Source organism: Chrysochloris asiatica, unplaced genomic scaffold, assembly GCF_000296735.1.
Source record: "Chrysochloris asiatica unplaced genomic scaffold, ChrAsi1.0 scaffold00213, whole genome shotgun sequence".
Lineage (NCBI taxonomy): Eukaryota > Metazoa > Chordata > Mammalia > Afrosoricida > Chrysochloridae > Chrysochloris > Chrysochloris asiatica.
In genome coordinates, this window is record NW_006408731.1 from 1,380,069 (window position 1) to 1,403,345 (window position 23,277).

Sequence of the window (23,277 nt, forward strand, 5' to 3'; positions counted from 1 at the left end):
ATGCGAAAGCTGGACAGTGAATAAGGAAGACAGTAGAAGAATTAATGCCTTTGAGTTGTGGTGTTAGAGGAAAATATTGAAAGTGCCATGGGCTGCCAAAAAGACCAATAGATCCGTTTTGGAAGAAGTGCAGCTAGAGTGCTCCTTGGAGGCCAAGGTGGCCAAATGTTGTCTCTTATACTTTGGACATATTGTCAGGAGGGACCAGTCACTGGAGAGGGATATCATGTTGGTAAGGTGGAGGGTCAGAGAAAAAGAGGAAGACCACAATGAGATGGATTGGCCAAGTGGCAGCATCGATGGACTCAAGTGTGGCAACAGTAGTGAGGTTGGTCCAGGATCAGGCAGTGTTTCGTTGTGCTGTTCATAAGGTCACTGTCAGTCGACTCGATGGCACCTAACAACAACAACAACATATTCATGTGACAGCTGGGCAGTGAATATGGAAGACCATGGAAGAATTGATACATTTGAGTTATGGTGTTGAAGGAGAATATTAAAAGTACTATGGACTGCAAAAAGAATGAACAAATCTGCATTGGAAGTATAGCCAGAGTGCTTCACTAGTTTGGCCAGACTTTGTCTCTCATACATCAGACATATTATCAGGAGGGACCAGTCTCTGGAGAAGGATATCATGTTTAATAAAGTGTGGCTCATGTGTGGGGCTGGAGAAAAAAAAGACCCCCATCAAGATGGATTGGCACACTGGCAGCCACAATGGGCTCAAGAGTAGCAACGATCGTGAGGTTGGCTCAGGATCGGGCAGTACTACATTCTGTTGTGCCTAGGGTCTCTATGAGTAAATATTGGACTGGGTTTTTATTTTTCAGTTGCCTATTCTAAGGAGCTCTGGTAGTGTAATGGTTATGAATAGGGCTGTTAACCTCAGGGTTAGCAGTTTGAAACTACCAGCTGTTCTGCAGGAGAAAGAAGAGGCTTTCTGCTCCCATAAAGATTTACAGCCTTGGAAACCCTGTACAGGGTCACTATGAGTCAGAACTGGCTCCACGGCACATAACAACAACATTTTAATGTAGAAAAATAACTACAGAATGATAACTGTATTTGAACCATTCTTTGTGTTCTTATCACTGAGCCTGTTTCCTACTCATCAGTATTTATTAATATTTGAATCAACATCCATGATTAAATTTTGTGTGGTTTTCTTTTTAGAGCTATTACAATTAAAATTGTGCTACCTTCTAATGTGAATTTGAAAATTCGTTTTGTTATCTCTGTTCTGCAATAGTTTGAATTAGAATAGAGTCTTGTAATCATTTCAAAACTTTGATCCGTTTCCCCCTCACCAGATACCCTCAAATTTCCAGAAACTTTTGTATTATCATCCCCTGCCCATTTGTGTTGGCTTTGTAGGATAAGCACTGGGAACCATGAGGTCAGGGTTCTAGCCCACCAGCCACTTTCTACCCATCAGTGGTAGAAAGATGAGGCTTTCTGCTTCCCCAAAGATTTACAGTTTTGAAACTGACTGCACAGCAATTAACAGCAAAACCTGAACAAACTTTATGAAAACATGGACTATAGCACATTTTTCTGGATTTACTTCTCTAAAAAAAAGATTCAGAACTTGTGCTCAGAAGCCAGATTTTCTTTGGTGGAGGCAATGGGACTATTACAGTTTCACAATGTCTATTTACCACTTATATCCACTCTACCATGAGAAAATTATCTACACACTCTAACCATTGGAGTTTAAGTTGCAAAAGGAAATAGTCAAAATGAATACCATGTAGTTCTCTATTATGTAAGGGCTTAGGTCCAAGTGGCAAGATTTATTTCCCATTTAGTCATAACTTCTCCAAGGAGATCTACCTCTATATTTAGAGGGAAGGAAGATAGGTACAAAAGCCAAGAGATAAGAGTGAGAAAGTCATAGGCAATAAAGGATGGAGATGTCAAAAAATATATGCGCATGAAAACAAATAACATATGAAAGACTGAAGAGCTTTTTTGAGAGCAAGGAGTGTCTAACTTTAGCTCAGGAAAAGAGTGATTCATTTTAAGAACCATTGTAGATCAATTCTGAAAAATTAAATATGTTTTACTTTGGGGTTCTATTTTCACAATCTTGTCTTTTGTTTAGTCTTCTCCTGGGGAAAATCCCCCAAGTATTAGGGATTGCTCAAAGGAAAGGGAATCAGGTGGTTTTGTGTGAGATCCTGTATGACAGTGGGAGAGGTGGCATTTGGATGGGATCATTGGCAAAATAAAGTGGAAGCAGACTCTTCATCCATTATGCTACAGTTTTCTCTTTTCTCCTTATCTGGTTATGTTGTTGTTAAATTCTGTCAAGTTAGCTCTGACTTATGGCGACCCTGTAGAGGGTTTCCAAGGAGCAGTTGTTGGGTTTGAACAACCGACTTTGCGGTTAGTATAGTCCAAGTGTTTATTCTACAATGCCAAAACCAGTATATATATATATATAAATACAGTTAGATTTCTATTTCTATTTGTATTCAACTTAAAGAGTATTTGCATACATATATTTCAATCCATTTAATTTTAAATTTTTACCTGTGTAAAACACTAACATATTTACAAGAGTGAAAAGATTACAGAAAGTTGCATTTAGAGACGTTCAAGAGAATGTAGTATCCTGCCATTCATTAAGAAATGAGTGGAAGAGGTTGCGGGCAATGTGGTGAAGACTGTCGACCAGAAACAATATCTTTCTTTCTAACACTAAGGTATCCTTTTCTTGGTGTATCGGTGTCCGAGTAAGTACAATGTATTGAAATAATGGAACTGAACATAAAACGAGTTCATTGTGATGACTAGTCCAAAAAACCACACACAAAGGTATTCTGAAAGTGCATGACCCTGTGGGGGTATAGCTCAGTGGTAGAGCGCGTGCTTAGCATGCACGAGGTCCTGGGTTCGATCCCCAGTACCTCCATTTTTCCTCTTGCACAAAGCACGCCCAAAGATTCCACTCTCCAAAGACTTCGGATGGGATTTATATTGTTTTAGGGCAGTTGCCAGTTCTTATGTAACGACATGACCCAGAGAATAACAATGAATCATGCTGAATGTAATGATACAAAGATTCCTCTTTCCAAAGACTCAGATGGGGTTTACATTGCTTCAGGGCAGTTGCCAGTTCATATGTAAGGATTCATGACTTTAAGAGTAGTAAAAATGAATCAAGGTGCATGCAATTCAGAATATGAACTAGCTGCTGCCAGAAATTCATTGGTTTCACCCTGTCTGGAGGAAAGAAGAGTGAAGTAAAAATCAAAGACGCATGTAAACAATTAGTTCAATGGACCCTTCAGCCTCCACAACTAGGAGATCAGAAGAACTAGATGGTGCCGGGCTTGTACTACCCACTGCTCTGAAACGGATCACATTAAAAGGTCTTAGGGTTAAGCAAAAAATGTGGGAAAAAACTCTTGGAATATTAAAAAAGAGAGAGAGAGAGAGAGAGAGAGAGAGAGAGAGAGAGAGAGAGAGAGAGAGAGAGAGAGACCAAATGTACTGGCCAAATAGAGACTGGAGGAATTCCAGAAACTATGACCCTTAGTCATCCTTTAGGTCTGAACTGAACTCAACCTAATGGTTTAATTTTTATGTTGAGGGTAAGCCATACTGAAGGCTTTCATCAGTAAGTGCCTTCATCAGTAAGTGCTTCAAACATTTTCACTTCCAGCAAGCAATGGTGTGGCATTTGTATGTCACAGGATGTTAATGAATCTTCCTCTAACCCAGGTGCTATGTTCTTCAACATAGTCCAATTTCTTGGATTATTTGTTTAGCATACAGATTGTGTAGTTATGGTGAAAGGTTACAACCCTGATACACACCTTTCTAATTTTAAACTATGTACGCAATATACCTTTTTCTAAAACATAATCCCTACTTTGTTATAATCCACACAGTAGATTACTTTTTCAGAGTCACTAAAATATAAATAAACATCTTTCTGGTATTCTCTGCTTTCAGCCAAGATCAACCTGATACCAGCAATGATAATCCTTATTCTACATCCTACTCTGACTTGAATTTCTGACAGCTCCTAATCAATGTATCATATAACAACTTTTGAGTTATCTTCAGCAAAATGTTACTTGTGTGTGATATTAATGATATTTTGTATAATTTTCACATTATGTTGGATCATCTTTCTTTGGAATAGGCACAAATTTGGATTTCTTATTGTCAGTTAACCAGGTAACAGACTTCCACATTTCTTGGCATAGGTAAGTGAGTGCTTCGGGTGTTGCATCCATTTGTTGTTGTTGTTAAGTGCCATTGAGTCGGTTCTGACTCATAGCAACCTTGCATAGGGTTTCCAAGGATCAGCTGGTGGGTTTGAACCGCTGACTTTGTGGTTTGCAGTCCACTGCTGATCCTACAGTGCCATACCAGGTCTCTATCCAGTTGTTAAAACATCTCAATTTGTATTCTGTCAGTTGCTGGGACCTTGTTTTCTCTGAAACTTTTCAGTGTAGTTTAGACTTCTTCCTTAAGGATCATTGGTATGGAAATAGTTTCTACCGTATTTATTAAGAGGAATCCAAAGTGCTGCTGCTGCTGTTGTTGTTAGGGGCCATCAAGTTGGTTCTGACTCCCAGCAACCTTATGCATAACAGAATGAAACACTGCCCAGCCCTGTGCCCTCTTCACAATCATTGTTACGTTTAAACCCATTGCTGATGCCACTGTTCCAATCCATTTCATGGAGGGTCTCCCTCTTTTTCACTGACCCTACAGTTTACTGAGCATGATGTCCTTCTTCAGGGAGTGGTCCCTCCTGATGATGTGTCTGAAGTATGAGAGACAAAGTATTCATCATCCTGGTTTCTAAGGAGCATTCTGGCTGTACTTCTTCCTACACAGATTTGTTTGTTCTTCTGGCAGTCCATGGTAATATTAATATTCTTCTCCAACACCGTAATTCAAATGCATCAATTTTTCTACAGTCTTCCTTATTCATTGTCCAATTTTCACATGCATATGAGGCATGTGAAATAACATAGCTTGAGGCAGCACACCTTAGTCCTCAAACTGACATCTGTGCTCTTGAACATTTTAAAGAGGTCTTGTGCAGCAGATTTGTCAAATGCAATATGCTGTGTGAATTCTTGAACTGTTTCCATGATGTTGATAGTGGATCCAAGCAAAATGAAGTCTGACAACTTCAATCTTTTCTCCATTTCTCATGATGCTTTTATTGGTCCAGCGGTGAGGACTTTAGTTTTCTTTACTTTGAGGTGCAACCCATACTGAAGGCTGTGTCTTTGATTTTATCAGTATTTTAAGTCCTCTTCACTTTCAGCAAGCAAGTTTGTATCCCAAGTTGCTAATGAGTCTTCCTCCAATCCTGATGCCACGTTCTTCTTCATCTAATCCAACTTCTCAAATTATTTGCTCAGCAAACAGATTGAATAAATATGGTGAAAGAATACAATCCTGGCATACACCTTTCGTGATTTTAAACCATTCAGTGTTCCCTTGATCTGTTTGAATGACTGCCTCTGTGTCTTATGTACAGGTTCCTCATGGGCACAATTAAGTGTTCTAGAATATTCATTCTCTGCAATGTTATCCATAGCTTGTCATGATCTGCACAGTCAAAGCTTTATTTAGTCAATAAAGCCCAGATAAACATCTTTCTGGTACTGCTTACTTTCAGCCAGGATCCATCTGATGTCAGAAATGATCTCTCTCTTTCTATGTCCTGGGCTGAATTGGTTTTAACCTCTGTCAGTTGCAGCCATTTAAAAACTATTTTTAGCCAAATTTTACTTGTGTATGATAATAATGAATATTGTCCAATTATTTATGCATTCCATCAGTTCACCTCTCTTTGGAATGGGCACAAATATGAATCTTTTCCCATCAGTTAGCATAGATGAGTGAGTGCCTCCCATGCTGCATCTGTTTCTTGAAAGATTTCAATTTGTGTTCCATCAATTCTTAGAACTTTGTTCTTTGCTAATGCCTTCAGTGCATGTCGAACTTCTTCCTCAGTACCATTGGCTCTTGATCACATGCTTTCTCCTGAAATGGTTGAACATCAACCATTTCTTTTTGGTACAGTGTTTCTGTATTCCTCCCATCTTCTTTTGATGTCTTCTGCATCATTCAATATTTTGTCCATAAAACCCTTCAATATTTCAAGTCAAGGCTTCAATTTTTTCTTCAGTTCTTTTAGTTTGAGAAATATTGAATGTGTTCTTCTCTTTTGGTTTTCTAACTCCAAGTGTTTGCACATTTTGTTGTAATATTTGACTTTGCCTTCTCGAGCTGCCCTTTGAAATTTTCTGTTTAGGTTTTTACCTCCTCATTTTTTCCATTTGCATTAGTCTGTAGTCTGAACCAACTGCCCCATACAGTTTCCAAGGCTGAAAACCATTATGGAAGCTGGCTGCCAGTTTTCTTTCATGGAGCTCCTGACTTTTTGATTAGTCAGTGCCACTAGTGCTCCTTAGAAATTAACACTTATTAAGTAAAATTTATATAAATTATTCAGATTGATAAGTTATTGCATCTGTATACACACTTGAAACCAACATCCAGACCAAAATAAAGGATTTTTCAGCTCTCAGAAGGTCCCCTGTATCCTCCCAATTTATTCCACTGTGTGAGTACTACTGCCCATCACACTTTTTTCCTCATTAATTTTACCATTAATATAATCATACATTGGAAATTCTGCTATGAACATTCTTGTACATGTCTTTCAAGAGCAATAAACATGAATGTTTTGTTGGGTCTAAATGTAGCCATGGAGTTTTAGGGTGGTAGGTTCTATGTATATTTTGTTTTAGGCACTATTTCCAAATGGTGTATCAGTCTGAATGTACCAGCAGACACTCTTACCAGCAATGTTTCATATTCTCAGCAAGTTTGATATGATCAGTTCTTTTAAGTTAAGCAATTCTGGTGAGGACTATTTCATTCTCCATTTAGCTAACATGGTCAATTGTTTATTGACCATTTGAGAATACTTTTTTGTGGAGTACATTTTTAACCTTTGCTCTCTTCCACTGAGTCTTCAGGGAGTTTTCTTATTGTGTAATATGAGTTCTTAATATATTCCACTTAAGGATCCTTTGTCAAGTTATAAGCACTGAAATATCTTCTCACAGAATGTGAATGAGCCCTTCTTTGTAGACAAAACAAAACTAACAAAAGAACTGATGCTGTAGAGTCGATTCTGACTCATGGGGAGCCTGTGTGTTACAGAGTGGAATTGCTCCATAGGGTTTTCTTGGTTGGAATCTTTAGGGAAGGAGATCCTAGGCTTTCTTCCGCAGTCCTGCTGGATGGGTTAAAATCGCCAACCTTTGATTAATATAGGAAGTCAACCATTTCCAGCCAAGAAGTCCTTCTTAAGAAGAAAGGGACTTGAAGAACGAGGTAAGAAGAGAACAAAGAAAAGGGAGAGAGTGTGCTCGAGAAGTTGAAAATACAAATGCCACTGGACATTTCCCCTGGTGGTTGTGAACAAAATGGTCCCAGGAGGTTTACTGAGGAAGGAACTCTGGCTGATGTCTTGAAAAGTCCTAGGAGCAGAAACAGCATTGTGGTCTACTATCCCCTTTTGTTGTTGTTAACTGCCATCAAGTCGATTCCTACCCATAGGGGCCCTGTATAGGGTTTCCAAGGAGTAGCTGGTGAGCTTGAGCTGCCGACCTTGCAGATCAAACTGCTTTGCAATCTGGCGCATTAACCCACAGCGCCACACCAGGATTCCCTTACATATTTGTATTTCCTGGTGTAGCAGCATGAAAGAATATAGTTAGGTTTAAGAAATGATGGGATTTGACAGAGTGGATATTCTCTCTGGTCAATTATAGGCTCTGCGAAGACCTCTTAGAGAAAAGGCTAATATTTCAAGAAGGATTTCATGACATCTTTGCCATGGGAAAGGTGTGGTCTAATGGAGGTGGTGGAGTCCTGGTTTGGCGCTGTGGGTTAATGCGCTAGACTGCAAAGTCAGTTTGAACTGCAAGGTTGGTGGTTCAAGCTCACCAGTCGCTCCTTGAAAACCCTCTAGAGTGTCGCTATGGGTCGGAACCTACTCGACGGCACTTAACAACAACAATGAAGGTGGGGGCGTGTCCTTTCCTTGAGAGGGTTTGAAACCATACACACTCATCTTCTTTTTACAATTCCCAACATCTGCGTACTTTTCTCCTTTCGTCGTTGTTGTTAAGTGTCGCCGAGTCGGTTACGATTGTATATGGTTTCCTAGTCTGTAAGTCTTTGCTAGACCAGAAAGCCTTATCGGTCTCCCGCTGAGCTTCTGGTGGACTCGAACCGACGACCTTGTTCGCAGTTTGTCTTTAAATCTTTCCTGGTTTCTGTTCCGAAGGAAGACGTCAGCCACATGAATGTACTCAGTAATTCTCTTCCCTTTGCATTGTCATTGAAGAGCAAGACAGAAAAAGAGGGACGGAAAAAGAGAGAAAGACTAGGATCTCGAGCAGGGTCTAACGAGTGAAAAATCCCGGAGACGACCATACAGAAAATCTACCTTTAAAATCCATTCCGACACGTCCTCCGCCTCTAGTAACCCATCCACTGGCTTCAAAGATTGGATTGTATTTTTCACATATGGGTAGCAATGGAGCCAATATAATTTGGGTGAGTGAGTAAATCAGGATTAAATCTTTTTAAATATGCAAACCTTATCAATGGAAAGATTAAGTAATATTTTGAAGGTATGGGTAAAAACCATACTCCTAGGTAGCTGAAATAGCTCAGTTGGGAGAGTGTTAGACTCTAGATCTAAAGGTCCCTGGTTTGATCCTGGGCTTTGGCAGTTTTTGTCTAGCCTCCCGTAATTATTACCATTCATTTTTAAACTGTAACAATTGTATCCTAGAACTTTAAGATTATGATAGAATTTAGTGTAATACATCCACCCAACGGAAAACTCTATGTGTGTGTGTGTGTGTGTTAAGATGTGTATTTCTATACTTACATGCCACTGAACTTTTTACTGATTATAGTAAATCCAACAAAGTTGTATACATACATATTTTTATCACCCTCTCCTTTATTTACATATTCCTGAGGTCTTCTAGAAGGAGCTCTGGTAGCGTTGTAGGATAATCAATGGATTGCTAACCACAAGGTCGATAATTCAAACTCACCAGCAGCATTTTGCAAACCAAAAACCAAAACTAAAACGGAAATTCAGGTGACTATCCCTGGTGGCGCAATAGTTAAGTTCTAGGCTGCGAACCTAAAGAATGACAACCCAATCCATCCTGCAGCTGTGATGGAGATAGACTAGTGAATACTATAGTCTAGAAAACTCTACAAGGAAGTTCTACTCTGGAAATTGTGGCATTTCCAGTATTTCCAGTATGCTATATTCTGCTGCATTAACAACAAATAAACAACATATTCTGCTGCACTTAATTAGGAACCCAGGTGGCACAATGATTAAAGTGCTTGACTGCCAACCAAAAGTTCGGTAGTTTGAACCCACCAGCTCTTGCGTGGGAGAAAGATACGGCTATCTGCTACTGATCAGATTACAGCCTCAGACACCCTATGGGACACAGCTATCAATGGGAATCAACTCCAACTTGTGATTCATTTCTGCTTTGATATGTATTTAGAGGCATGGGAGAGAAGGGATTTTTTAAAGAGAATAATGTTTTGCAGTCTTGTAGAAAAAGAATCACTATACTTTATAAATGTATATGAGTGTTCAGTGTCAGATTACCTAATAAAAAAAGTAAGCGTGTTCTTACTTGTGCTACTTTACTAATCTGTAGTGAACAATTTCACACGAGTTTAGCATTTAAACTGCTCAATGCAGATAAGGCTTTGCTTAAGTTGCTTGTTGGGTAATATGCCCTAGGGGTGATGTATGCAAGGGAATTTTTGCAGTAAGAAAGAAAATCTTGGTTTATGCATTGAGTACACTCTATTATTAAACTGCTGAAACAAGACGAATTGTTGAACATCATTGAACTTGTAAACAATTTTAGGAACATTTTCAATTTTCTTGCTGGTAAGACATCTTGTAGCCTTGCACCCCTGTCCAAAATTTCCAAATCTTCAATTATTTCTGTTCATGGAAAAAACAAAAGTTAACAGTTCTATATAATAAAATCCTATTGAACATTTATGAGGGGACTTAGGATTCTAAAAAATGAAAGCAAATTACAATGAAGTCATCAAGATTCTGGTACAAATATTCCGTATTTCCCCCTCTAGCAATAACCTTTCTTGATATTCTTTTTGGGATAACAGATAATTTTTTTGTGCATTATTTTAAAATTATTTTTCTTCTTTTCTTTTCCTGAGTTTCACAGTATCTGTTTTCTACTGGAAACTTGATGAGGTCCTATGTCGGGTTCCAGCCTCGACAAGGAAGTGTGGATGTCATGAAGAAGGGAGATCTGGCGGCAAAAGGGATAGAGAAAGAGAGAGACGAAATATATACAAAAAAGACAGACACATAGATATGATGCAAGCTGGCAGGTAGACAGATCTGCAAACATATTGCCTAGCATTGCACGCAGAACTAACTCTACCTCAGTCTTTTATTCTCTTTTTTAGGGAGGGATTTGTTACAAAGGAAGGATGTAATTCACTCACAAAGGGAGGATGTGATTCTTTAGATAAGACAGGATACAGAACTGAAATGTGATTAATCATTCAAAACAGGACATAATGATTCACAGGAACAACTTTTAAAATATTTTCATAGTTTTTCTTAACAATCTAACATTCTTATTTCTACAGAAAAAAAGGTTCAATCAAGCTGTTATATATTAATTTTTAGGCTTAAATGATCTAGAGCAGTGACGTGCGGTTTCTTAAAGATATTTAACATAAAGCAAGGTTCCTGAAAGGAGCCAAGCTATCTCTATACACTTTGCAAACTTTTGTTTGTGAGCAAGATCTCAGGCACTGGGCTTCATTTATCTATATCTAAAATGCTACATTGTTCTTAATTATCACATTTCTACATACTTTCAGGAGGAAGGAGAGCATCTGGGTTAAACTGATTATATTCAGAGGTGGTTTAATGGGGCTGCCACTATTATCCTCTAATCCAACATTCCCAGAATTTACCATTCCACTTTATTTACAAACCTTGCATAGTTTTTTTCTAAAAACCTTCTGTCATAGTCCCAATATACCTGTTCCTGGCCTTTCTAAGTTATCTAAGGAAACTTTTACTGCCTCAGCTCTAAAAAGGGGTTTCAAAACCATTATTGTTCATGGATATCAAACATAACTGAATAATCAAATAAGGAGCAGTTCTGACATTCATCCCAGGTGGCTATCGCTTGTTCCTCAGAAAGATTTGTTCCCAGGACTCCATGCACTGCCAACACAGTGGAGGCATTAAGAGAGGCATTGTAAAAAGAAACCATTTTCTCAGAAGCTACAATTACTGGAGTTAGAAGCATAGCATGAACAATATTAGGACCAAAGAAAATTATACAGAGGTAGCCAACCAGTGAGTTTGCAAAAACCAATGAACCTGGGACATCAGGAGGTCACTTCCTTGGCCCTCAGGGCCCATGGCTTGCAGTCTTGAGGAGGGCCACGGGGTTGGATTTTCGTCCATGTCACAGGGCCACTGATCAACCCTGCGTATGCTGTCCCCAGCAGAAACTCCTGGACACTGTCAGGAAAAAATACTCTATAGTGCTCCAACACCAGAACTGCATCAAGTTGCAAAAGGAAAATTGATGCAAAGTAAGAAACAATATCAGGATAGGGACATTGATTGTCCAAAACCTGGGAACAAAACACTATCCATTAAGGTGCTCAGTTGAACTCAACTCATGCTTGCGTTTCATTTCTTTAAGAAACATTTGATTGGACAAACAGAATAACCGAGTGTTTTATTACTTAACTGAACAAGGTCTGAGGAGGGAGACCTAGGGCAGTTACCAAAATGTAGTCTCCATTCAATATCTGAAAATGAATCAAATGACTATTTTGTAAAAAAAAAAAGGATGTTGTACAGGAACCATACCTCACACTATATACAAAAACTAACTAAAGATGGATCAAAGACCTAAATGTAAAATCTAAAACTACAATAAGCATCAAATAAAAACAAATAGCGGCAAGCATTGTTATTATTGTTAAGTGCCGTGAGTTGGTTTCTACGAATGGCCATCACTATAGGGTTTCTGAGGAGCAGCTGGTGGTTTTGAACCGCTGACCTTGCAGTTCAAACTGACTTTTCAGTCCAGTGCATAGCCCTGCAAATTTAGGGGCCTTGATTCAAGCTCACCAGCCATTCCTCAGAAACCCTATACACGTTGCTAAAAGTGGAAACCAACTCTTAACAATGGCACTTAACAACAAATACGTGACAGAGTCCTTGTGTAGCGCCTTAAGATAAGCACTTGACCTCATGATTGGTTTAAATTTTAAGGTCGGTGGTTCAAACTCACCAGCTCCTCGGACACCATATACAGGGTTTCTATGAGTCAGAACCGACTCGACGGCACACAATAACAACAATATGTGATAAGAGGTACTGGTGTGATGCTGTGGGTTAATGTGCTGGACTGCAAAGTCAGTTTGAACTGAAAGGTTGGTGGGTCAAGCTCACCAGCCGCTCTTCAGAAATGCTATAAAGGGTCACTATGGGTCGAAACTGATCTGATGGCATGTAAAACAACAACAACAATATGTGATAAATATGCTATCAAACATAACGAAAAATACACAAACAGCAGAAGACAAATTAAATGATTGGCATCTTTCAAAAATTAAATATTTATGCACATCATATGTGTGCATCATATATGGGTCAGATGCACCTTAGTCCTCAAACTGACATCTTTACCCTTGAGCCTTTTAAAGGGGTCTTGTGCAGCAGATTTGTCTAATGCAATATGTCATTTGATTTCTTGACTGCTACTTGCATGAGTGTTGATTGTAGATCCAAACAAAATGAAGTCTTTGACAGCTTCAATCTTTTCTCTGTTTATCATGATTATTATTTATGGTCCAGTGGTGAGGATTTTTTTTTTTTTTCTTTACGTTGAGGTGCAATCCATACTGCATGCATGTGAAGTTTGGGCAATGAATAGGAAAGATGGTAGAAGAATTGATGCATGTTAATTATGGTGTTGGAGAAGAATATAAAAGTATCCTCGACTGCCAGAGCAAACAAATTTGGCTTGGAAGAAGTACATTCAGAATGCTACTTAGAAACTAGAATGGAGAGACTTTGTCATATTTTGAACATGTTATCAGGAGGGATCAGTTCCTGGATATCATCTTGTCAGCATCTTCTCCCACCTCTTACCCAGGCATCATGCTTGGTAAAATGGAGAGTCGGTGAAAAAGAGGAAGACTCCCAAAGAGATGGATTGACACAGTAACCGCAGCAATGGGCTCAAACATAACAACAATTGTAAGGATGGTGCAGGACCGGGCAATGCTTTGTTCTGTTGTGCATAGGGTCACTATGAGTAGGAATTGACTCAATGGCACCTAACAAACAAAAACTTCATAGATACATCAGAGAACTGAGATCACAGGAACCACCACCCTGGAAACTAGAGAGACAAATAAGCAGATGTAGAGAATCCATGCTTATTAGGAGCAGAAACCGCCACTGCATCTGGGTCCAGCATTGGTTGCAAATAGTCATTTATGCTGGAGACTGAGTGTGGACTGGCTTAAGAGGGAAAAAACTGGAGGCCTAGCTTTAGGAGGTTCCTCACATGGTTGTGAATTTTACCATGAGGATCAGCACCAGATTCTCATTGTGACATTCCCTAGTTCTTCCAGCACAGAGAGGAGAGTGAGGGGAAGTAACCATTATGAAATAGTACTCTGTTCTTAACAATAGCTAGACCTCAATGGAAACTACTTTACCAGAGCCTAACCAACATGGATTTTATCAGACCTTAACACTAGACTGCTAACTGCTAAGTTGGTGGTTCAAACCAACCAGCCACTCACACTTAACAACAACCATGTGGAAGGAGTGCTGGTGGTGCCATGGGTTAAGCACCATCTGTTAATCAAAAGGTTGGTGATTCAAAGCCACTAGCCACAGAAGAAAGATGAGGTTGTCTGTTCCTGTACAGATTTATTCTGGGAAATCCTACTGAACAGTTCTTCTCCATCCTATAGAGTAAGAATGAGTCAGAATCAGCCCAATGGCAGTGTTTATTTTGGAGCTTATTTGGAGGAAGGGATATACCCAACTCTAATCCCTGCTAACCTTAGAGATGGGGGAAAGGAAATATCCAACTCCAGAGCCTTTAATCTTCCTGTTTCATGTAAGGGATTTTTTTTTTTTTTTTTTTTAAAGCTGAAAAAGACCTGTGACAGTCAGTACTCTTGAGTTCAATAAAAGACTGAAATCTAATTAGAGGATTATAAATTACTTACCCTATTCTGACACCTTATCACCATACTGTGGCTGTTGTTGTTGTTAAGTGCAGTTGAGTCATTTCCAACTCATAGTGACCCTGTATAGGGTTTCCGTGGAGCAGCTGGTGGGTTTGAATTGTGGACCTTGTGCTTTGTGGTCCAGTGCTGATCCTACAGTGCCACACAAGGAGTCCATATTGTGGCAGGTAGTTATCATATAAGATAGTGCAGCATCACACATATACTTCATATATTTGAAGGTGTGAAGAAACTGACACCAACCATCCCTCCCACAACACTCTCTAATTCTCATCTGAGTTTGATAATTCATTGCAATGGCCACACGGAACTCAGACACCTAACACAGCTATGGGGTTTATTAAGGATGTTAATAATTTAGGGTCCGAAATGTTCAGGGCACAGTTCTTCCAGCAGGACAGCCTCTCCATAGCCATGCCCACAGACAGGCCTCTCTTGGGCCCTTAGGTCCTTGGCCTGGCCTCTGTCCTGCTCTGACAATGTTATAAAGCTCTTTCAGGACTGCTAATAAATGCTCAGATGGCACACCAATCCACCATAAGCTTCAGCCTGAAGGCACTCGACTATAGATGTCTTGGTCAGCAAACCTAGCTCCCCCAGTTAAGTAAGTGTCTGGAGGTACTCCATGCTGCAAGCAAGACCCCTGTACAACGTCACTGTGGTTTATTTGCTATGTGGACTGGGAAGCCCTCCACTCTGTCTCATGCTCTGGCTCTTGATTCTGCTATTTCTGTCACAGCTTTCTCTCTCTGGGCCAAGGAGGTTCAATGCATGGGGTCCAAAGGATATGCTCCACCCCTGGCTCTTTTCCTTTGATGGTAAAGATCCCCCTTCCTGCCTTCGAGATAGTTCATTTTATATTCATGCTAGAAATCTAAGTTTTTACAATCACAATTAGCTCTGCTAACAACCACTGATAACTGAAATCATATCATCGTATCAGCACCTTCTTCCACTTCTTACCCAGACTCATCAGGAAAAAAAGTTGTTAAGTGGGAGTTACAAAGAAGATTGCTAGAGGAGTCATATGAAGTAGTTCACTACACTGCAGCAGATTTTCTGAATTTGGTACTGACTTTGGCTGAGTTCTCTAGAGAAGTAAAACCAGTGAAGCTTATATATATGTATATATGAAGCTTATATACATATATACATATATATATATGTATATATGAAGCTTATATATATGTATATATATCAAGGAAACAGCTCATAGTTTTTAGAGGTGGGCAACTCCCAAGTCCATGGGTCAGAACCAAGATAAGCAGGTCAGATGGTAAGCAGGCAGTTCGGGCAGATAAGATGGCAGGCTGCTGATGGCTCCCAGGACTGACAGGCAATAAGGCAGGTCACTGGCTGAAATCCAAAGAATCAGAGCGGTTGGATGACAAGCCAAACACAAGATCCAGACCTAGCATAAAGCAGCAAGCTTTGCCCTTGTTGTTGTTGTTACGTGCCGTTGAGTCGGTTCCGACCCATAGCGACCCTGTACAGGGTTTCCGAGGGTGTAAATCTTTACAGGAGTAGAAAGCCTCATCTTTCTCCCGCGGAGCGGCTGGTAGTTTTTGAACTGCTGACCTTAAGGTTTGCAGCCCGATTCGTAACCACTACGCTACCAGAGCTCCTGTCCAATATATTGGAAATGGGCCACACTTCTAAGGAAATATCTTTTTCGATTGATGGACTGCTCATAGTAGATCTTATTATGCAGTTAATTACATTATATTAGATCTCATCATGGGGGATTGTTGTTAAGTGCTATCAAGTTGGTTCCGATTCATAGCAACCCTGTATAGGCTTTCTGAGGAGCGCCTGGTGAGTTCGAACCACCGACCTTGCAGTTCAAACCAACCTTGGGGTCTCGTGAATATCTTACAGTACTGCACCAGGACTCATGGGAGATTACTCTATCTTTACTGCCAAACCACTGAGAATCCTGGCCCAGTTAATTTGCCACAAAACCTTAAGTTGTTTGACATAAGTATATATGACGTAATTGTGTTTTGTCTTCAATTTCGGAGGAACTCTGTAATGAATGAACCCATCTTACAATTTCTGTAGAGATTTTTGTTGCTGTTAGGTGCTGTAGAGTTGGCTTCAACTCATAACGACTCCATGCACAACAGAATGAAACACTGCCTTGTCCTATACTATTCTCCAAATGCTACTATGCTTGAGCTCATTGCTGCTGCCACTGTGTCAATCCATCTTGTTGGGTTATTCCTGTTTTTTGCTGACCTTCCACTTACCAAGCATGATATCCTTCTCCAGGGACAGTTCACTCCAGATATCATGTCCAAAGTATGAGAGATGAAGTCTCACCATCCAGGCTTCTAAGGAGCATTCTGGCTGTATTTTTTCTGACACAGATTTGTTTGTTCTTCTAGTAGTCCATAGTCCTTTCAGTATTCTTCTCCAATCTCTAATTCAGGTGCATAGATTCTTCTATGGTCTTCCTTATTCAATGTCCAACTTTCACATGCACATGAGATAATTGAAAAATTGGGTCAGGCACATATTAGTTCTCAAATTGATATCTTTGCTCTTGAACACTTCAAAGAGGTCTTTTGCAGCAGATTTGCCTAATGCAATATGTTATTTAATTTATTGACTGCTACTTCCATGTGTGTTGATGGTTGATCCAAGCAAAATGAAGCCTTTGACAACTTCAATCTTATTTTCCATTTATCACAATGCTATTTTTTGGTCCATTGGTGAGGATTTTTGTTTTCTTTACATTGAGGTGTAATCCATACTGAATGCAGTCTGTGGTGTTTGAGCTTTCTCAGGAAGTATTTTAAGTCCTCTTCACATTCAGTAAGCAAAGTTGTATCACCATTATACTGCAGGTTGCTAATGAATCTTTCTGCAATCCTGATGCCATGTTCTTCTTCATATAATCTATCTTCTCAGATTATTTTCTCAGCATACAGATCAAATAAGTATGGTAAAAAAAAAATACAACCCAGGCACACACTTTTTCTGATTTTAAATCATTCAGGATCCTCTTGTTCTGTTTGAAATACTGTCTCTTGATCTATGTATTGGTTCCTTATGAGCACAATTTAGTGTTCTGGAATACCCAATCTTCACAGTGTTATTCATAATTTGTCATGATCCACACAGGCAAAAGCCTTTGGATAGTCAATAAAGCACAAGTAAACATCTTTCTGATATTCTCTTCTTTCAGCCAAGATTGATTTGATGTCAGCAATGAAATCCCTAGTTTCACATTCTCTTCTGAATTCAACTTGAAGTTTTGGCAGTTCCCTGTAGATGTACTGCTGCAGCCATTTAAAAATTATCTTCAGCAAAATTTTACTTGCATGTGATATCAATTATATTGTTCAATGATTTCCACATTCCATTAGGTCACCCCTCTTTGGAATGGGCACAAGTATGGATCTCTTTCAATCAGTTGGCTAGGTAACTGTCTTCCAAATTTCTTGGCATAGATGAGTGAGGGAATCCAGTGCTGCATCAGTTTGTTGAAATATTCCAGTTTGAATTTCATCACCTCCTGAGTTTTTCACCAGTGCCTTCAGTGCAGCTCGGTCTTCTTCCTTCAGCACAATTTTGCTTCTTGATCATATGATATCTCTTGAAATGGTTGAACACTTGAGGTTTTTGTTTTTTTGGTATAGTGACTCGGTGTGTTCCTTCCATCTTTTTTTTTTAAGTTTTTATGGGGAATTAATAGTTTTCCATTTTCTTTGCAAGAAATGTACTGCAAGATGCATCTTGAAATATTCTTTTTTGATAATGAAAGCATCACCATTCCTCTTGAATTTGGTTCCCAACATAGTAAGCCATGTGATTGTCTGATTCAAAATGGACAATACCAGTCCATTTCACTAATTCCCAAGATAGCAATCTTTATGTGTTCTATTTCATTTTTGACAACTTCTAATTTTCCTAGCTTCATATTTTGTACATTCCATTCTCTGAGTATTAATGGATGTTTGCAGCTGTTGCTCCTCATCTTGAGTGGTGCCCCATCAGAAAATGAAGGTTCCTGGAAGCTTTACTTCATTTGCATTATCATGGTCAATTCTACTTTGAGGAGGCAGCTCTTCCCCTGTCATATTTTGAGTGCCTTCCAACCTGAGAAGCTCATCTTCTGGAACTATATTTGACAAAGTCTTACTGTTATTCATAATATGTTCAGTGACTAAGCATTCAGAAATAGCCCTCTTCTATTTCCTAGTCTGTTTTAGTCTGGAAGCTCAGTTGAAACCTGTACACCAAAGATTACCCTGCTGGTATTTAAAATACCAGTGGCATTGCTTCCAGCATCACAGCAATGAACAAGCCTCCACAGCATAATAAACTCACAGAAAAGGATGGTCTGTACAGATAGATATTCCCAATAATGTTGCTGGTAAACAGGCTGAAGATTTTATTTCCATTTTGTTTATGAGGCATACCTTCTTATTATAAATTCTCAAGAATCCATAGACATTTAGGTTTCTCCAGATACAATACAACTACTAAAACCAAGCAGTGTTTTTGGAACTGTCCTGATATTGTTTTTAAAGCAGCAAACAGCTAAGGTACCTATCCAACATTACACACACAAAGAGACAAACACGCATATCTATCAGGTTTGTGTTTGACATTCTAAGGCTCTTCTTAAGTGAAACCTATCACTCACTGTTTCTTTTTGTACAGATCTTATGAATCAACTGAAAGAACAAGACAAACCCTGTTCTGCCAATCAGAATGTTAAAAGAATGTATGATATTTTATGAACATCTGCAAAGGCTTATATATGTGCAAACCAGGATGAGAAAGAGCAAATAGGCACTAGAAATCTGGTACCAAGAAATGGATTTTCTCTTAATTTTTCTACGCCATTCAAAGAACACAATCTTAACCATGATAAACCCCAGGTTCAAGAACAGTCTGGGAGTACGTTTGTTTTTTTCTAAAAATAATAATTTCTAGTCCTCAAAACACAATTTTCAACCTTTATTCACATCCACATGTTAGCGCTTCCAGATCATTCACAAATCCAAGGCTAGAGACCAGTATACTGATTGGCTTGGGTTCAATGTTTATTATTCTTCCAAGCGTATTCTACCGATATCTTAAATTCAAATTGCGCAAAGCTAGCCTATCTTATCTTCTCTCTTGTCCCATCTTTCACCCATTCCATCTCCCTCCTAATTTAAGACTCCCGTTTTTGGTACCACCTTGTTTGATAACAGCATTTTTTTTTTTTTTTGATAACAGCATAAAAAAAGAAAAAAAAAAAAGCTTTATCCACTTTCCCCCTTCATTGTTGTTAAGTGCCGTCGAGTCTGACCCATAGCGACCTTTCCGAGGGTGTAAATCTTCACGGGAGTAGAAAGCCTCATCTTTCTCCCGCGGAGCGGCTGTAGTTTCGAACCGCTAACCTTAAGGGTCGCAGCGCGATTCGTAACCACTACACTACCAGAGCTCCTTTTTTCACCCCTTCCTTGTTGTTGTTGTTAAGTGCCGTCGAGTCGGGTCCGACCCATAGCGACCCTGTACAGGGTTTCCGAGGGTGTAAATCTTTACGGGAGTAGAAAGCCTCATCTTTCTCCCGCGGAGCGGCTGGTAGTTTCGAACTGCTGACCTTCCTTAAGTCCTGTATATTTAGGTTTTGTCACCTTTCAGTCTATCCTGAAACTGTTGTTTCATTGATGCCTTAAGAATTCCTCTTCTGCACTAGGGTATGGCCCCTGATTTATTGGTTGTTTAAAGTAAAAGAGAAAGACCATTATAATTAAACACAGTGCATTGCTCTTGGAATTTCTGCTGGTCGTGGCTTTCTTTCATCAAATCTGACTTTTAACATTCTTATTCAATAAACAGCAAATATAGTGAAGATGTTCAGTCAAGGAAAAGATACATTTCAAGAGTTTTGTGCCTCAGGTTAAGATACATCTAGAGGAATTTAAAAGATCTCAAGGTTTTAAAGGCACGATGGAAACGCCTTGGGGCCCTTTATCTGACACGTGATTTCATTTCTCTGCCTTCACTCTCAAGTCCTGTAATATGAAGCATCAGTACCCTTCACTGGCTCCTGAGCACTTTCTACCCAAAGCAGCTGCTGGTGTCCCTTAACATAGAACAACACTGCCACTACTTTTGGGACTCAAAAGCTCAGAAAATAAATAGGCTGTTTATTCCCACATAAAGGTTAGCCAGAGGAATTCTGGGGAAAGGGGTGTGGCTCAGTGGTAGAGCGTATCCTTTGGATGTATGAGGCCTCGGGTTCGATCCCCGGCATCTCCAGGCTTTTTCTCTGTTCCAACATGATTTAAATATTGGCAGTGAATTGCCTTGAATACGTTTCCTGTTTTGTGTACAACCTAAGTTAATGACGTTAGGAGACGGACGACATTAAGAAAGGGGAAGAAACTTGAATCATCCCAAACAAAAACGTACGGTTCTCCTTGGCTCCTATTTTATACTATTATTATTGTTGTTGATAAGTGCTGTCAAGTCGGTTCCGACCCATAGCGACCCTGTATAGGGTTCCCGAGGAGGGAATGTTGAGTTTGGACCGCCGACTTTGCAGTCCAGCGTATTAACTCACAGCGCCACATCAAGACGCCAAAAGTATGGAGGTGCCGGGGATCGAACCCGGGGCCTCATACATGCAAAGTATGCGCTCTACCACTGAGCTACACCCCCCTCTACAGATGCAAGAAGAGACAGAAAAAGGGGTTCAAAAAAATCCCAAGGTCCGTTTTCTTTGGTGCCTTTTGATTTTTTGGCCAAAGGATGTAGCAAAAGCAGAGAAGCCTTTCAGATGCCCACAGATTTCACTACCAATATTTGGTCTAGAGATGGATTGCTGTAGACCCCTAGACTTTTTAGATAAGCGCGTGACTTGGACGCTGAACAAGACAACAAGTCTGTTAGGGAATTAGATACCTCAGCATGCAAGTACAAGAAATAACTAGAATCGTCAACATTTCCAACTGATACTCCATAATACCAATTTTTGTGTATTTCTTCACTCATTCCATCTCCTCCCTCCCCACCTCACAAGTTCTAGGCTGTAAAGCGGATGGGGTAAGGTTTCCCAATGATTTCGTAGGCTAACCCTTGCTATCCTTGAATAATAAGCAGGTGCATTGTCATGAAAAGAAAAAATTCCTCGATGCTACTTTTCTGGCCATTTTTTCACCAATGCAGCTTTCAATTTCCTTAAAACCTTTTCGTAATAAGCCCCATGTAATCATTCTGTGTTCTTCAAGAAAATCTATCAAGATTACCACATTGGCATACCTCCCAGGGAGGGCATGAATTTAGATATGTCTTGTTTCCCATGCTTAGGGAATTTTGCTTTCCAATATTTTAGAGATTGCTCCTTCCTCTGCCAGATGGAACTAGAAGCTTTGCATTCTATGTATAAAGGAGATGAAGTTTCTGGGAATTAAGTCCAGTTTAATTTCAATATTGTTGTTGTTGTTTGGTGCCTTCGACTTAGCATCAACTCACAGTGACCCTTTATGTACAACAGACCAAAACACAGCACGATCCTGGGCCAACCTCACAATCATTATTATGTGCCAATCAATCTTGTTAAGCTTCTTCCTAATTGTCTCCGACGCTCCACTTTACCAAACATGTTATCTTTCTCCATGAACTTGCTCCTTCTGATAATATGTCCAAAGTATGAGAGATGAAGTCTGGCCATTCTGGCTTCCAAGGAGCATTCTGGCTGTACTTCTTCCAACACAGATTGGTTTGTTCTTTTAGCAGTCCATGGTATTTTTAATATTCTCCTCCAACACTATAACTCAGATGCATCAATTTACTATGGCCTTCCTTATTTAATGTCCAACTTTCACATGCATATAAGGTTATTGAAAATACCATGGCTTAGGTCAGATGCACCTTAGTCCTCAAACTGACATCTTTGCTCTTGAATGCTTTAAAGAGACCTGGTGCAGCAGATTTGCCTAATGCAATAAGTCATTTGATTTCCTGACTGCTGCTTCCATGAGTGTTGATGGTTGATCTGATCAAAATGAAGTCTTTGACAACTTTACTATTTTTCCATTTATCTTGATGTTATTATCAGCAAGTGGTGAGAAATTTTGATTTACATTGAGATGCAACCCATACTGATGGCTGTGGTCTTTGATCTTCAGCAGTAAGTATTTTAAGTCCTCTTCTCTTTCAGCAAGCAAGGTTGTATCATTTGCAGGTTTATTAATGAGTCTTCCTCCAATCTTGATGCCACATTCTTCTTCAGATAACCCAGCTTCTCAGATTATTTGCTCAGCATACAGATTTAATAAGTATGGTGAAAGAATACAACCCTGGCACACTCCTTTTCTTATTTTAAAACATTCAGTATCTCCTTGTTCTGTTCAAACAGCTATTTCTTGGTCTGTGTATAGGTTCCTCATGAGCACAATTAAATTTTTTGGAATACTCATCATCCACATGTTGTCCATAGCTTGTCATTATCTACACATATGGTCAATAAAACCCAGGTAAACATCTTTCTGGTATTCTCTGCTTTTAGTCAAGATCCATTTGACGTCAGCATTCCATTTCCTCTTATGGATCCAGCTTGACCCTCTGACAGTTCCCTGTCAATGTACTGTTGCAGCTGTTTTTTGAATTATCTTTAGCAAAATCTTACTTACATGTGATATTAATGCTGTTGTCCAATGATTTCCGCCTTCTGTTGAGTCACCACTCTTTGGAATGGGCACAAATATGGATTTCTTCCAATCAGTTGGCTAGGTAGCTGACTTCCAAATTTCTTGGCATAGATGAGTGAGTGTCTCCAGTGCTGCATCAGTTTCTTGAAAGACTTCAATTTGTATTCCATCAATTCTCAGAGCTTGTTTTTTGCCAATGCCTTTGGTACACTTTGAACTTCTT

The 23,277-nt window shown here is 39.5% G+C and overlaps 4 non-coding genes across 4 annotated transcripts; 3 read left to right on the top strand and 1 right to left on the bottom strand.

The window, feature by feature from the left end:
* The first annotated feature begins 2,848 nt into the window (after nucleotides 1-2,848).
* TRNAA-AGC lies at nucleotides 2,849-2,920 on the top strand. Its single transcript has one exon. It is a non-coding gene; the product is annotated as a tRNA-Ala (tRNA).
* Nucleotides 2,921-8,724: 5,804 nt separating this feature from the next.
* Nucleotides 8,725-8,797, top strand: TRNASTOP-CUA. The gene has a single exon. It is a non-coding gene; the product is annotated as a tRNA-Tyr (tRNA).
* Nucleotides 8,798-20,589: 11,792 nt separating this feature from the next.
* Nucleotides 20,590-20,661, top strand: TRNAP-UGG. Its single transcript has one exon. It is a non-coding gene; the product is annotated as a tRNA-Pro (tRNA).
* A 330-nt stretch (nucleotides 20,662-20,991) lies between these two features.
* On the bottom strand, nucleotides 20,992-21,063 carry TRNAA-UGC. The gene has a single exon. It is a non-coding gene; the product is annotated as a tRNA-Ala (tRNA).
* Nucleotides 21,064-23,277: the final 2,214 nt, after the last annotated feature.